A 17751-nucleotide genomic window follows, 5' to 3' on the forward strand; every position below is an offset into this window, starting at 1 on the left:
GTACAGAAGGACTAGACAAGAGCAAGGTCAAGAGGTAGGCAAGAGGTCGGTACACAGATAAATATACAATAAGATGTTACTTCAAGATATTACGATAATATATAATATAATTACAAAAAAGCAAGACTGACTATCTAGAGTACATATATATTGTGCATCTACACAATATATTAATATAGCTCTCAAAACTCACTGACTAGGCCAAGAACCAGCGAACTGATTAGTATCAAGGCCAACGAGCAAGTGAATACTCTGGCCTTAAATACCCAGGAGGCAGAGCACAAGCCCAGCCCCCAGAAATGACATCACCACTGACACTCCATCAGACACGCCTCCTCAGCCAATAAAGACAGCACTGAGCTGCGGGCATCCTGCCAGAACCAACACGCCGACCCACATCTATAGGGGAGCCCGGGGTGCTATCATTCTGATTCACATCTACAGGGGAGCTGGGGATGCCTTGGATCAAAGTAGAAAGGGAAGCTCCCTCCAGCTGCCCCAAACTATCAGAGCAGCTTGCAGAGACCACACCAGGTAAGTTTGTTACAGCACTATTCACAGAAAATGAGGAATTCACAGCAATTTAGTCTATTATTCACAATAATTTAAGCCTGTCATTTAACCACTTGAGTACTGCAGGACTAAACCCCCCTAGTGACCAGGCCATTTTTAGTAAAATTGGCCACTGCAGCTTTAAGGCTAAGCTGCAGGGCTGCACAACACAGCACACAAGTGATCCCCCCCCCCTTTTCTACCCACCAACAGAGCTCTCTGTTGGTGGGGTCTGATCGCTCTCCCATGTTTTTTATTAAATAGATATTATTGTCAGTGATTTTTGAAAAAGAAAAAGTGTTTCTTTAAATGTGTCCCCTCCCTCCCTCCCCACAGCCAGCCAATTACGGCGATCGGCTGTCATAGGCTTCTGCCTATGAGAGCCGATCGCTCTCTTGTCTCCCAGGGGGACAGCCGTGTCACACGGCTGTCCCCAGTGCAGCGCTGCTGCTGATCGCAGTGCTGCACAGTGTAAATAGACGGCAATCACGCCGTCTAACAGTCTCCCGAGCGGCAGTAGCCGCTCGGAGACTGAAGGCAGGGCGGAGCTCCACCCTCCGAGCATGAGATGCGCGCGCAGCGTGTGCGCGATCTCATGCAAATTACAGCCCCAGGACTTTACGCCAATCGTCGTCAGGCGGACTTGGGGCGTGACGCGGGCGGCAGAAGGTTAAACAGTCTACAACTTCACACAAAAGTGATTTCTAATCATTTTTATACTTGTACAAGGAATGTATTAATCAATCCTAAATTAATTATAGTGTGAACAGAAAGTGACCATGAATCCTAATTAACTTTATTCACAGGTCTTGGAATAATGCTATAAACCCTGCTTTGTCCTGTCTTTCCTACTGGTGGTGTTGTGCACCCATCTTGCACTCCTGTTGTCCACCAGCAGGTGGCCATGGCCAATTACAGGTCTTTTGGATAAATTGTATACCTGCAACTCCCTGTCTCATCTTCTGGAGGTATTGTACATCTAGACTGAGGTACTTTCATTGTTTACCAGCAGGTGGCCTTTCCACAAGTGGCCTGTGCATTAATTTGGCAGTCAATAATAATCGAATAATTCCATGTTGATACATATATTTGTATGTTAATGCTATGCAAATTTACTTAGGAATTTAGAATTAGGCCAAACCAAATCTGCTACTATTGTATTTGCCTACACAATTCCCAACTTGCAAAATTTTGCATAACAATAAAATAAAATTTGCATCAACCTGAAATTATTATAATTTCATTGACTATGTCTACTAGGAATAGAGGGCTGTAGTCTGACCTAGGGTAACCCTGAAGGAGAGGACGTGTAGTATTCAAGAACAATGGTCTTTATATAAAGAGTGGCATTGTAACTTGGCAAATTGTCCCCTAACACTCTGTATCAGTTTACAGCTAAAGCTTTGTTTGGTTGGTGAGGTCAGCATTTCAAAACTTAAAATAAAGAGTTCTATGCTTTGGGGGGAACATATCTATTCTTGCAAAATGTCATGTTGCAAATGCCACTATATGAAGTCACATAAATGGAGAGTGTTAGATGACAATTACACTTTGCAATAAGATTAGACATTAGCATTGCCGTGAGGCTTGGTATTGCACGACGTTAGAGGAAAAATAAAGGTGCAAAGATAACTGCAGGACTCTATAAATATGTGTCTCTTCTGTTTAACATGTAATTATGTGTGTGTGCATGAGGACAGTCATATTTGCACACCCACATTCAGTTTCCTACTAGTTGATAGTTTGATAATATTACTGACTGATTGTGCCTTTTAGAAGAACCTTTTTTTTTGTATTCGGTATATGGAGGTATTTTATTACTGTCTGTATCACAGCTTGTGATGCTCTCAATATATTTGTAAATACTGCCTCACTGCTTATCCAGAAAACCACACAAGTTCTGTCATAATCTTGAGCTTTTTAACAACGTTTTTTAAAAAAGAAGAAATAGTGTCTGACTGTTTGTGAAGCTGCTGTTTGGAAAGGAATGTTTTTCTTTTTTTTTTTTTCATTTCGTCGGTTACTACTGTTTCTATGTTTGTTTCTTTTTTACACCGCGAGAATTTGAGGTAAAAATAACAGAGCCTGTCTTAATGATAGGGAATGGGGGTGGGGGTTATATACTCACCTATCCTGATGTCTTCCTTTAAGGCAGGTGATCGCTACACCATAATACCCCCACCACCACCCTTTGGAGGTCCCTAGCTTTTTTAAAAAAAATCCCCACCGTGGCTCGGGCCATGTCCACATGCATGGCCACAGCCTGCCCTCTGTTTACCTGCTGCTGCCTAATTGTAGGCTGCAAGGCTGAGGGGGAAGGGTGCAGCCATGCAGGCAGAGGTTTCTGAAGATCTTTGGCGGTCTTCAGAAACATGGCTGCCATATCACTGCCGAGGAAGTGAGTAGAGCGTCACCTATGACCTGGATCAGCAGGCTCGCATTTTAATAAAGGCACATGTGGGCCGGTGCCATGGGTGGGTCCCTGGGGGGAGGGCACCTATTTGTAAGTATTAATTTAAAAAAATCCCCTTCGCCTCTCTGGACCTTTGTATTTTTTTAATTATTGGGGGTGGGGGGTGAGCGCCGCACCGGTGATTGTTGTCACACATACTGTGACTGTGATCAGTTCCCAGGCCGCCCGCCATCCATAACTTTCAAATGGTTTCATCCGGTTTGGTCCCCGCCGGGCTGAGAGCCACTTAACTGCATGGGTGAAGGGGGGGGGCGGGGGGCATGGCGTGCATGAGGCTGCACTGCATAGGAGTGTATTGGCCTTATGCCCCACCTCCCTCATGCTAATAGTCCAGCCCGACTGAGCCTGGCAAATAGCGTTTCCTCCCTCTTCCATGCGTGGAGCCATTTTAGCTCTGACAGGCAGCATGAGGAGGAGGAGGAGGACGTGAGAGGTGACAACACAGCAGCAGCAGTCCAGGCCAGTTCTCTGAGGTCCAGCTGCCCAGCCACCAAGATGCCCAGCGAAAATAGGAAGACCAGACGGTGACCAGAGGAACACGCTCAATGTGAGTAGATTTTTTTTGGGGCGGGGGGCAATATACTGCCTGCATCCTGACCCTGGCTGTCTGTGTAATTATTGTTTTTACCTCCTAGTTTTGTTTTGTTTTGGAAGGGGGGGGGGGGGGGTCGGGTGCTAACAATCACGCATGCATCCATCCTTTTTGCCGCCAGCCAGATGCCAGCTGCCAGGCCATGCCACTATGCCATTGCCAGGTGTCATTCCGAATATTTTCTGGTAAAATGCTGCCAACGCATTACGATATTGCCACATTACGATTATTTTCTGGTTAAAGATTGCTGCATTACGATTATTTTCTGGTAAAAGATTGCCACATTACGATTATTTTATGGCGAAAGATTGCTGCATTATGATTATTTTATGATGAAAGATCGCTGCATTACGATTATTTTATGGTGAAAGATCGCTGCATTATGATTATTTTATGGTGAAACATCGCTGCATTACGATTATTTTATGGTGAAACATCGCTGCATTACGATTATTTTATAGTAAACATTGCTGCATTACGATTATTTTCTGGTGAAAGATTGCGGCATTATGATTATTTAATGGAGAAAGATTGCTGCATTACGATTTTTTTATGGAGAAAGATTGCTGCATTACGATTATTTTATGGTGAAAGATTGCTGCATTAGCAACATTACGATTATTTTATGGTTAAAGATTGCTGCATTACAATTATTTTATGGTGAAAAATTGCTGCATTACCATTAATTTATGGTGACACATTGCCGCGTTATGATTATTTTCACGGGGAGGGGGGGGGGGGGGGGGTTTGGCGCCACAGGTTCTTTTGCCTAGAGTGATGAAATGTCTAGAAGTGCCCTGGTCTCAGGCCATGCTCAGGTTCACTTCCCTTTTATATCATCCTGCTTCTTTTATATTAAGATGTACAGTACTAGTGCCACAAGGACTAGGACATGGGAGTATGGTACAAGACTTAAAGTGGACCTGAATTCAGAGATTCCTATCTGCTCTAAAAGATAAGCAACAGCATAATATAACCAATGAAGGAAAATATTTATTTGTTACAGATACAAATTCTGCAATAAATCTGCAGTGTCTACTTCCTGCTTTCATTAAGGCAGACATATTGTTTACATCCTGTGCTTTTAAATGAGTTTATCTGCTGTGACACAGGGGAGAGATCAAATTACAACTTGTGATTAGACACAGATGAGGGAGAATTAGTCAGGCTAAACTGTCTAAATACAGTGGGTTGCAAAAGTATTCGGCCCCCTTGAAGTTTTCCACATTTTTTCACATTACTGCCACAAACATGCATCAATTTTATTGGAATTCCACGTGAAAGACCAACACAAAGTGGTATACATGTGAGAAGTGGAACGAAAATCATTCATGATTCCAAACATTTTTTACAAATAAATAACTGCAAAGTGGGGTGTGCGTAACTATTCGGCCCCCTGAGTCAATACTTTGTAGAACCACCTTTTGCTGCAATTACAGCTGCAAGTCTTTTAGGGTATGTCTCTACCAGCTTTGCACATCTAGAGACTGAAATCCTTGCCCATTCTTCTTTGCAAAACAGCTCCAGCTCAGTCAGATTAGATGGACAGCGTTTGTGAACAGCACTTTTCAGATCTTGCCACCGATTCTCGATTGGATTTAGATCTGGACTTTGACTGGGCCATTCTAACACATAGATATGGTTTGTTTTAAACCATTCCATTGTTGCCCTGGCTTTAAGTTTAGGGTCATTGTCCTGCTGGAAGGTGAACCTCCGCCCCAGTCTCAAGTCTTTTGCAGTCTCCAAGAGGTTTTCTTCCAAGTTTGCCCTGTATTTGTCTCCATCCATCTTCCCATCAACTCTGACCAGCTTCCCTGTCCCTGCTGAAGAGATGCACCCCCAGAGTATGATGCTGCCACCACCATATTTGACAGTGGGGATGGTGTGTTCAGAGTGATGTGTAGTGTTAGTTTTCCGCCACACATAGCGTTTTGCATTTTGGCCAAAAAGTTCCATTTTGGTCTCATCTGACCAGAGCACCTTCTTCCACATGGTTGCTGTGTCCCCCACATGGCTTGTGGCAAACTGCAAACGGGACTTCTTATGCTTTCTGTTAACAATGCCTTTCTTCTTGCCACTCTTCCATAAAGGCCAACTTTGTACAGTGCATGGTGAATAGTTGTCCTATGGACAGAGTCTCCCACCTGAGCTGTAGATCTCTGCAGCTCTTCTAGAGTCACTATGGGCCTCTTGACTGCATATCTGATCAGCGCCCTCCTTGTTCAGCCTGTGAGTTTAGGTGTATGGCCTTATCTTGGTAGGTGTACAGTTGTGCCATACTCCTTCCATTTTTGAATGATCGCTTGAACAATGCTCCGTGGGATGTTCAAGGCTTTGGAAATCTTTTTGTAGCCTAAGCCTGTTTTAAATTTCTCAATAACTTGATCCCTGACCTGTCTTGTGTGTTCTTTGGACTTCACGGTGTTATTGCTCCCAATATTCTCTTAGACAACCTCTGAGGCCCTCACAGAACAGCTGTATTTGTACTGACATTAGATTAAACACAGGTACACTCTATTTAGTCATTAGCACTCATCAGGCAATGTCTATAGGCAACTGACTGCACTCAGATCAAAGGGGGCCGAATAATTATGCACACACCACTTTGCAGTTATTTATTTGTAAAAAAATGTTTGAAATCATGTATGATTTTTGTTTCACTTCTCACGTGTACACCACTTTGTGTTGGTCTTTCATGTGGAATTCCAATAAAATTGATTCATGTTTGTGGCAGTAATATGACAAAATGTGGAAAACTTCAAGGGGGCCGAATACTTTTGCAACCCACTGTACATACAGCATGCATTTCTCTGTTTTCCTTCTGTCCTGTGCAAGAGTTTAGGTCCACTTAAATGTTCACCGAATCTGAGAGGGAATCGAGTGATTGGCCCCTGTGCTACCCTCTGATGTTTATAGTGATGGCAATAATGATGATGATTATGGAGATTAATGATATTATTCTTCTTGTTATTTTAATTATAGCGGTAATAATAATAATAACAACAACAACTACTACTACTACTACTACTACTACTACTACTACTACTACTACTACTACTACTACTACTACTACTACTACTACTACTGCTACTACTACTACTAGTATCAGTGTTAGTATTAATACATTTTAGGAAAATGCCCTCAGAAAACACACTTCTTCAAACAATTTTTAATCACAACTCCTTAGGCACTTCTGTAGATGAATTATTTAAAGTTATTCATCCAGACAGACACTTTCTTGGATTCCTGATTACAGAAGACCTAGCTCTTCCTTTCTCTTGGTAGAATCAGCTACTGTATCCCTGTAGAGACTGATGTTGTACTGTATTAATTAACGGATAGTTGTTTGTGTAATATGCAAACTGAATATCAGATGTGCCATCCTCAGTGATTTTTCAAAGGGAGTAACTGATCTCCTAGTCCATTCCCAAGTGAGCACATCTAATTCATAGAAGAGCAGACTTCTATACAACAATACCTATTTTAATAACCCTCCTTGGGGAACGGCTCCCATTAAAGCAGTAAACACAAGCAGCATCTAATAGCGGCACTACGGCTACAATGGAAAAAGAAGGAAGCTTTGGAAAATTAAATAGTGAACGAATCAGTAGTAACCCAAAGTACATGCCACAAGCAAGAAATGTAACACTTGTAATGCAGCTACTGAAATAAATCACACAGAATTCAAAATAATGCATACACTGTAAAAGCGGATGACTAAAATAAATAAACCCGGACCACAAGTATGTTAACAGCCTTTACATTAACATTAAATATTAACTATGATTAACAATGATGAATTGCAGTGCTATTGGATACTGCTAGATCAATTTAAAATATTAAGATAAAACTGGATCATCATAGGTTAATTTCTGTCACGGTTTGTATCAATATTAGAGTTATGTTTCATGCAAAATTTTAATTTGTTTCTTTTCCAAGCATATGGTTGCCGTAAAGGTAGTCCGAGCTTAAAAAAAAAAAAACAGACTTAAATAAAGTACATACATGTATCAGTAATGCTATCCAGTGCAGGACTGCATCCCCCCCCCCCCCTCCACAAGCCCCTGTTTCTCTGTAATTCCTCCTGGATTATGCACAAACCCCCTCGGATCCAAACCTTTGAAATGGATATAGCATGCTTTGCACATGGGCAGTTTGATACAACACGCCACTGTGACTGCAATTCTCTGAGTGCTGTGTATTGCTCTGAGTGCATGCGTAATGCTAAGGAAACTGCCAGAAATAGGGCCACAGTGGCATAAAGGACACACCTGTGCTTGCACAAGGACAACTATATCTGGTTCAAAAGTCCCAACCAAAGGGGATCAGATTCAGAGCCTATGCTGGGAGGAAATACAAAGAAAGGGAGGCTTGTGGGGAAGGGGGCTCTGTGGGATGGAGGACGCAGTCCTTGACTGGATAACATATCTGAAACATGAATGTACTCTATTTAAATCCATTTTTTTCAGCTCAGATATCCTTTAATGTTGTCGTAGCATATTTAAATTACTCTGTAGCCAAAGTAGCCAAGGCCTATATACTGCAGTAATATGATCATAACCAACATAGTGCAATATATTGTAATTTTACTTTTTTTAAGCAAGTGTGACAAACTCGCAAATGATCGGGCTATTTTTAAAAGTGTTTAACACATGTATTAGCTCTTTGTGATATTTCAGAAAGATTTTAAAGGGAACCTGAAGCGAGGAAAAATATTTAAAATAAACACATGACGTACCTGCAAATGAATATTAAATACTAACCTCACCGTCAGTTCCTCTCAGAAGCTCACTATTTTCTTCTTACAGAGATCCCTTTTCCAGTTCTGACAATATTTTGTCAGAACTGAAATATACCAGTTGCTGTCCGTTATATATCAGCTGCGGTCAGGTACAACTGAATGTACAAGGTAATGTCCATATGTAAAAATAGAACCGAGAGCCCAATATAGTGTAGTAAGTATTGACAAGTGGGTAAATGAAACAAGTATAATATATACTCACAAACCAGGGTTACCTCCAAGTAACCACTGCACAGGCAGGTGAGGAGATTAGCCTGTCCTCACTCAGGATTAAGAAGTCGCTCTCTGTAGACAGAAGGAAAGGGGTATCCCCCTCCACCAGGGGTGCATATCAATTATAACGTAATGAAGAACAGAGGCGCCAACAGGATAAAATCAATTCTTAAAACTTTTAAAATTGCTTAGGAGGCTTAGGAGGCGCTTATCGTGACCTTGAGACTGTACTGTGTACTCTTATTTTTTATTGCCTGAGGAAGCGGGAATATACCTGTGAAACGCGTTGCAAAAAAAGCCCTGGAGTGTATCAATAAATTTGATTGTTTTGAATACAAAGTTTTTGTGTCTGTTTGCGGGGGGGAGGGGGGGTGGGTAAGTCCACCACTGCCTCCTAAGCAATTTTAAAAGTTTTAAGAATTGATTTTATCCTATTGGCGCCTCTGTTCTTCATTATGTTATAGTCTTTACGTTATAAGGTAATGTCTATGTTTCCCTATGGATCAAGTGATCAAGGGTGATATTACAGTTTAACAGTGTGCTGACCAGGAAGCTGTTAGGATGTAATGGCCATTTTTAAAATGAAGGACAGAGAAATCCATTGATCACAGTAGACAAATGGGGAGCAGGAGAGGAGAAAGAGATTGAGGAGTAGACTACACAGGAAGTAAGTATGATCTGTGTATGGTTATTTTGACTTTTTATTTTCAGTTCAGGTTCTCTTTAAGGCAGTTGCAAGATCAGCTCATCTCCCAGGTAACAAATAAAGTACTATATTTGTTTGTATGTTTCTTAAAGAAAACCTGAACTGAAAATTAAAAGTCAAAATAAACATACACAAGTCATACTTACCTCCCGTGTAGTCTACTCCTCAGTGTCTTTCTCCTGTCCCGCGTCCTATTTGTTCACTGTGATCAAGGGAATTTTCCATCCTCCATTTTGAAAATGGCTATTACCCATAACAGCTTTCTGGTCAGCACACAGTTAAACTGTAACATCGCCCACTTGAGCCATAGGGAAACATGGACATTACCTGGTACATCAGTTTTCCTCTCAGCTATAACTGACAGCAACTGATATTTTGCTGACAGCAACTGATATATTTCAGATCTGACAAAATATTGTCAGAACTGGAAGGGATCATTGTCAGAAGAAAATGGTGAGCTTCTGAGAGGAACTGGTGGCAAGGTAACTATGCAATGTTCATTTGAAGTTTCCTCATGTGTTTATTTTAAATATTTTTACTCAGCACAGGTTCTCTTTAAAGGATACATCCGGGTAATAGGTGTCATGAAAACACATACCCAGTGTTTTAAGTCCTGCCAAGCAGCGATGGATCACGTCTTCCTTTTCCCCCAATACACTCCGTATGTTCGCTATTTGGTCCGGTCTGGGTCCCGACCTTGGGGAGAAGTTCAGGCCGACCATATAGCTCACATACAGAGTGTTTTTGGGGGAAAAGGAAGATGCAATCCAGCACAGCTGGACAGGTCTTACAGCAGTGCGTGTGTGCTTTCATACCACCTATTCCCCAGATATATCCTTTAAGTGCACGATCCCAGGACACTCTACTGCTCCTATCAATATGAGTGGCCGATGGTAATGCTAAGCTTTTGGAGGCTGCATAAGGAAATTCATCCTTTGCATATTAGCAGACATGAGCTTTTGGGTCTTAGAAAGTCAGCACAAGAAATTCCACAGAGCAGTTGTTAAAGCACTTCACAAAATCTATATTAGACACACATTTGTTTCAAGATTCAATTTACAACACTCAGTTTCCCTTGAGGCAGGGAGTGCACTTGTCAGCATGGAAAATGACCGCAGTTTTCCACGCACAATTTTTCATTGCTAATGCGCGGTTTGCCGCATGCATCATCCACGGCAGTGGGACTTTGGTCAATGAGCGCTCACAGGCTGTTCATTTTTTTTTCTGCATCTGAAATCAAAGTGTGAGTCATCTCATTGTCACACAATTTTGGATAGTTATTCCACGCCTTAGACACATATGATAAACTTACATGAATAATTTTACAAGCACATTTATAAATATGTAAGGATTCTGTGTAAGAATAGAATGTAGAAACTGAGAAATAATATTGCTGTGTGTGTTGAAAGCATGTACTATATTTTAAAATGAGCATCTCATTTAACCACTTGCCGACCGCGCACTCATACCGCGCGTCGGCAAAGTGGCAGCTGCAGGACCAGCGACGCAGTTCTGCGTCGCCGGCTGCAGCCTAATTAATCAGGAAGCACCCGCTCGCGCGAGCGGCTGCTTCCTGTCAATTCACGGCGGGGGGCTCCGTGAATAACCTGCGGACCGCCGATCGCGGCTCGCAGGCTAAATGTAAACACAAGCGGAAATAATCCGCTTTGTTTACATTCGTACAACGCTGCTAACAGTAGCAGTATTGTACCAGATCAGCGATCCCCGGCCAATCAGCGGCTGGGGATCGCTGTCACATGACAGGCAGGAGCCTGTTAGAGGCTGCACAGGACAGATCCGTTCCTGTGCAGCCTCGGATCTCCGGGGAAGGGAGGGAGGAGAGGGAGGGGGGGAATTTTGCCGTGGAGGGGGGCTTTGAGGTGCCCCCCCCCCCCCCCCCCTGCAACACACAGGCAGGCAGGAGCGATCAGACCCCCCCCAGCACATCATCCCCCTAGTGGGGAAAAAAGGGGGGCGATCTGGTCGCTCTGCCTGCACCCTGATCTGTGCTGGGGGCTGTACAGCCCACCCAGCACAGATCAGCTAAAACAGCGCTGGTCCTTAAGGGGGGGTAAAGGGTGGGTCCTCAAGTGGTTAAAAAAGTCATGACAGGCCATGTTTACTACTATTATTATTATTATTATTATTTATTAGATTTATATAGCGCCAACATATTATGCAGCGCTGTACAATAAATATGATTACAGACAATGATAACAGGGTTGACAGAACAATACAGGTAACAGACCATAGATAGAACAATACAGGTAATAGCAATAAGATACACAACACAATGCAGATAGGAGTACAATGCCAGATCATAAACTGGAATGGTAGTGGTAAAAAATTACCAGTTCCAAATTCTGGGTAAAGTGCACACAGTCAAGTATGATACACAAGGGGAGAGGGCCCTGCCAAAGGCTTACAATCTAGAGGGAGGGGCTGGTGACACAAAAGGAGGGGGTGCATCAAGAAGTTATTGGCAGAAAGGATTAGGGTAGTGTTGAGTTGATGTAGGCCTCCTTGAAGAAGTGAGTTTTGAGTGCTTTTTTGAAGGTGTTGAAGGTGGGAGCGAGCCTGATGGGCAGTGGGAGAGAGTTCCACAGGATAGGGGCAGCTCTAGTGAAGTCCTGCAGTCTGGCATGGGAGTGCAAGATGCGTGGGGTGGTTAAGAGGAGGTCGTTGGAGGAGCGAAGTGAGCGGCCAGATGTATATCTGCTGACCAAGGTCAGAGATGTAGGTTGGGCAGGACTTGTGTATGGATTTGTATGCCAAACATAGGATCTTGAAGCTGATTCTGAAGTGAATTGGAAGCCAATGAAGGGATTTGCGTAGGGGAGTTGTGGAGACAGAGCGGTGGGAGGAGTAGATGAGTCTGGCTGCTGCGTTCATGATGGATTTTAGGGGGGCGATGCGGTTTTGAGGAAGGCCTGACAAGAGGGAGTTGCAGTAGTCCAGGCGGGAGATGATGAGGGCATGGACAAGGAGTTTGGTAGTGTCTGGGGTCAGGAGAGGCCGGATCTTGGAGATGTTGCGTAAGTGGAAATAGCAGGCTCTAGCTACGGTTTGGATGTGGGAGGTGAAGGAGAGGGCCGAGTCTAGGGTGACACCCAGGCAGCGGGCTTGTGTGGTTGGATGAATGATTGTGCCATTGACAGTGACATAGAGGTCAGTGGGGGGTGAATCAGCACGGGGCGGGAAGATTAGTAGTTCAGTCTCATCCAGGTTTAATTTTAGGAACCTGGCAGACATCCACGATGAAATAGCTGAGAGACCAGAGGATACCTTCTCCATGGTGGTGGTGGAGAGGTCAGTGGTATGGAGATAAATCTGGGTGTCATCTGCATATAGGTGATAGTTGAAACCCAGAGAGGAGATGAGTTTTCCGATGGAGACGGTGTAAATGGAGAACAGCAGGGGACCAAGAACAGAGCCTTGGGGGACCCCAACTGAAAGTGGGAAGGAGGTTGAGGAGGAACCATTGAAGGAGGTCTTGAAGGAGCGATTTGAGAGGTAGGAGGAAAACCATGCTAGGGCACGGTCTTGGATACCCACAGATTGCAGGGACTGGAGTAGCAGGGAGTGATCAACAGTGTCAAATGCTGATGAGAGGTCTAGGAGGAGAAGGATAGTGTATTTTCCTTCAGCCTTGTCATGCTGCCATGACACTTTCTGTTAAAAGCACTGTAAATATTATGATTATTTACTTAGTATTTATATAGTGCCGACATCTTCTGCAGCCCTTTACAGAGTATTTATGCATGTCACTAACTGTCCCTCAGAGAAGCTCACAACCTAATCCCTGCCATAGTTATTTGTCTAATATATATGTCTATCATAGTCTAGGGCCAATTTAGGGAAAAGCCAGTTAACTTATTTGTATGTTTTTAGGATGTGGGGAGGAAACCAGAGTGCCTAGAAGAAAACCACCCAGACATGGGGAGAACATACAAACTCTGTGCACATAGTGCCCTTAGGCTGCATGGCAAGAGTGCTGCTATCAATTACGCCATGGTACTGTAGCTTTGTAAGTAAAATGTTTTTCCATTCTTGCTTGATATAAGATGTCAGTCATGCTGCTGCCATGGTGAAAAAATAAATAAATACAACACTGCACCCTCACATATCCCTAGAGAGCGGGGTGTCTTTGTACCCTCTTTTCATTAAATATAATGATTAATGATTTGTAAGTATATCGATTTTTAACCATACTTTTCCATGATCTCTGAGAAATGTTTTAAATGTAAACTTGTCCATATTTCCCGATCCACCTACTGTATTTCGTACATTTTAAAGTCTTTACAAAGTAAGGCATGCTCAGTTAACTTGTTATATCACAACATTAAACATTTCTTGCCCATGTACATAGTTAGCTATTAAGAACAATAAAAATAGAAAGGAATGTGTAGCCACCAGAAGTCATGGTTATTTTCTTCTTTAAGTGTTTTTTTTTCTTTCTTTAGCCTTCACACTTTCAGGGTACAGAATAATATATGGCCTCTCACTAGATTCAACATAGCTATACTACTTTGGCTAGAGGTTTTATATATAAATTCACGGGTTTAGATTAATTTAAAATTCTTAGGATAATTACAGCTTATTGTTTTGGTAAATAATTATTATATAGGACTATGACCGTCCGTGACAGAGTATGACAAGAGTGATAGAAACAAAATGTCCATGTCATTACATAATAGTGACAAGAAGTAATCCATAGGCATAAAACACCACCACCAGAAAGTACTCTACATATACTGTAAATCAGATAACAATGTATATGAAATGAATCAATACAATGCACAAAAGGAGAGCTAGTCATGCCCAAACAAGGGTTTAGAGGCCAAGTGTAGAGGCCTTAGCACTTATAAGAAAGCCTTCATAATAATCACCATGAGGAAAGGGGCTCCCTATACAATATATCAAAATCAATAAAATAAAAAAACTAAGAGCTACCTTACCTCAAGCATATGAGTAGTTGTATAAGAAGAGTGTATTTACAGAATGACTAAAATGGCATTTTGTTATTATTTAACCACTTACTTTTACATTTAAATAGAAGACACATGAGTAAGAATTACAGCATCAATTATATCTTTGGTTATCGTTTGAGCAAGCTCAAACAGACAAGGCAATTTATAAATACCGTATCTGGCAATACAAGGTTTAAAATTGCTGTATTGTTATCAGAGGTAAGCATCTAGGCAGTCACAGTGGGTGACAGTAGTTTCAGTCTCTCCCATGTGAATCCTTTCCCGTGATGATCTGGTACCCAAGAAAACTCTTCTCCACTGGATGATATTTCTTAATCAAAACACGACAGAATGAGTTTGCTCTCATGGTGGGTGAATCAATATTTAATTTTACTTTGTAGCTTGATCTTTCAGTGGTGGTGCACTACTTTTTCACACTAGTTACTGAAGTCTTCTAGAACATACAGTACATAAAAGCAGTGACATTTCTGACTTTTGTCAAAATGAAAAATAATTATTTTAATGAAGTCACCAAAACCTGAACTGCTTCTGATCAAAACATTTACAGTTCAATAAACAATTTTAAACTATTGTTTAGCTTCTAAAATTCTTCTACTCGCTAGTTATGTAATGAGCATCTTTTCCCTGGCATCAACACCTTGGACTCCCTGCGGACCCCTTCCAAGAGGCACAGGCGTGTTATGAGGTCACTGTAAAGAAAAGTGTGAAGATGCTTTTGCTCTTTGTGATATTTCAGAAAGATTTTTAGGCATGAGCTTGATAGCTCAGTGTTATTTCCCTTGTTTATGTGAGATAACCTACAATGCTGGTTTCACTTATGATCTGGGGAATGCTTAGTTTGGAGTGACTGATAATCTTTATATGACCTAGAAATCGTAAAATACAAATAAAACTTAAAAATGCTTCTCCTAAACAAGTACGATATATAAATTAAGGCATTTCTCTTATTTCTTCAGTTATGTCAAGACAACTTAAGCCTATAACTACAACACGCATGTTTCTAATTGATTATATTTAAATCTGAGTGAAACCCACTCTTTAAATGACAGCTATTGTATTGCAAGAACTACCTGTTTAATGTTGTATATTGTTATAATAGTTGCTAGAAATCAATACTGTATAAGCTGTTGTGTTAACTTCTAAGATCTTGCGTCATGAAATTATCCTGTTATTTTATGAAAAAGTGACAGGGAAAGGGTCTAATCCGTGAATTATAGGAGAATAGACTCATCTCTTTTGATATATATATATATGTACAGTACAGACCAAAAGTTTGGACACACCTTCTCACTCAAAGAGTTTTCTTTATTTTCATGACTATGAACATTGTAGATTCACACTGAAGGCATCCAAACTATGCATTAACACATGTGGAAGTATAGTACATAACCAAAAAGTGTGGAACAACTAAAAATATATCATATTCTAGGTTCTTCAAAGTAGCCACCTTTTGTTTTGATTACTGCTTTGCACACTCTTGACATTCTCTTGATGAGCTTCAAGAGGTAGTCACCTGAAATGGTTCTCAATTCACAGGTGTGCCCTGCCAGGTTTAATAAGTGGGATTGCCTTATAAATGGGGTTGGGACCATCAGTTGCGTTGTAGAGAAGTTAGGTGGATACACAGCTGATAGTCTTACTGAACAGACTGTTAGTTAATTTGTATTATGGCAAGAAAAAAGCAGCTAAGTAAAGAAAAACAAGTGGCCATCATTTACTTAAAGAAATGAAGGTCAGTCAGCCTGAAAAATTGGGAAAACTATGAAAGTGTCCCCAAGTGCCACATGCACAGGCACTGCCTCTGATTTCAGGAGCCAGGGTTTGAATCATGGCTATTCCTATTCAGTAAGTGAGTACCGATTCAGTAAGGAGTCCTTGGACAAGACTCCTTAACAATGCAGGGTGGCCTACTGAGCAATGCGAGCATGCCCTTATTGGCTTCAGCTCACGAATGCTTTGGGTCGGACAGGAGAAAAGCACTATACAAATGCTAGCATTATTATTATTATACACTAGCTGGTCGCTCGGCGTTGCCCGGGTATGTAATTGGTTAGTGTTAGCTCTGCCCACTTTTTGTAATCCTAACACACAATTACTCAATGATGACCTAGTTTGTGAGCTTTGCGGTCTTTGGCATCAATAATTGGCATTGAAATGAAATAAATCTAATTGGCTGTGGCTCCACTCCTTTGAAAATCAATAGGTGAATTTTGATTAGCTTTTGTAGGCTTCATCCACTTTTCTGAATATTAATCCCAGTCACCCAGTGACCAACTGTGCAAAGTTTAAGAACCCTGCCATTGACAGACAGTGTAAGAATGGCTGCAGTTTACATTCTGGCAGTGAAATTTGTATTTTTCTCCACCCACTGATGTCCTAATGTTTCCTGGGTATGTATTTGGCTGCTGTTGGCTGTGGCCACTTTTTCTAACCCTAACACACAATTGTCAATAGTCAATGACCAAGTTTGTGAGATTTGTGGTCTTTGGCATGAATAATTTTCATTGAAATGAAACACATCTGATTTGCTGTTTGTGGCCCCACCCCTTTTCTAAATATTTAACCCCAGCAGGGGCAAACGCAGGATTTTTAAGGGGGGGTTCCTGAAAGGTCCAGAAGCACGTATGTCCCGAGTGCTTCCGAATACAGGTGGCTCCATACTGCCCATGCACAAAAGTGCTCTGGCGTATGACGGAGCAGCCTATCTTTGGAAGTACTCAAGGAGACGAGTGTTTCTGAGGGCTTCTGGCAGCAGCAAATGTGAACGGGGTACAGCGCTGGAACAGGAGATAGACTTAGTTTGGACAATTCAGTGGAATATGCTACATAGTTTCACATAGCGCAAGCGATACCCATATGATGCAGGGATATATACATCTGCGGAAGATGGCGGCGCTACATAAATACTAAATAATAATATTTTGCCTCACCAGGATTGCACTTTTATTTAGCTTTCCTGTAAGACAAGAACACACAGTCAGCTCTAGGGGAAGAGGGAAACAAAGGTGAATGAGGGAGGGCTGGTGCACACCAAGAGTGCTTCTGAGCGTTTTTCAAATCAACAGTGATTTGAAAAGCGCTTGGCTAATGTTACCCTATGTGGGTGTTCCAACAGCAGCGTTGTGATTTTTTCAAAATCGCAGGTATACTGCATGTAGCATGTTTTTGAGCAATTCATTCAAAAATCGCTCTGAAAATCACTTCACAAAATCACACTCACAAATTGCTAGCGATTGCTATTGTCATTTTGGCGTTGCACTAGCCCAGAGAGAGGAGTGGAGAAATTCAGAATAGCCTGAGATGGAGCAGAGAACTTATCTGTATTGAAGTCCCACATCACACAGGCTACTTGCCTGTAATCGGACTCCTGTCCCTGTCAGTCTCTCACACAAGTCAGAAAGAAGCCCTCCTGGAGTCTAGGGA

The 17751-nt window shown here is 41.9% G+C and overlaps 1 protein-coding gene and 1 long non-coding RNA gene across 14 annotated transcripts in view; one reads left to right on the top strand and one right to left on the bottom strand.

Moving 5' to 3' along the window:
* The window catches only part of LOC137517742 (uncharacterized), a 154698-nt gene extending 141263 nt beyond the window's left edge, over positions 1–13435 (top strand). The window contains exon 4 of the long non-coding RNA XR_011020643.1: positions 13229–13435. This is a non-coding gene — a long non-coding RNA (uncharacterized lncRNA). The remainder of the gene's footprint in view (positions 1–13228) is intronic.
* The window catches only part of LINGO2 (leucine rich repeat and Ig domain containing 2), a 2118418-nt gene that overhangs the window by 720604 nt on the left and 1380063 nt on the right, over positions 1–17751 (bottom strand). The gene's annotated exons all lie outside the window — the stretch shown is intronic.

Source organism: Hyperolius riggenbachi, chromosome 1 (genome assembly GCF_040937935.1).
Source record: "Hyperolius riggenbachi isolate aHypRig1 chromosome 1, aHypRig1.pri, whole genome shotgun sequence".
Lineage (NCBI taxonomy): Eukaryota > Metazoa > Chordata > Amphibia > Anura > Hyperoliidae > Hyperolius > Hyperolius riggenbachi.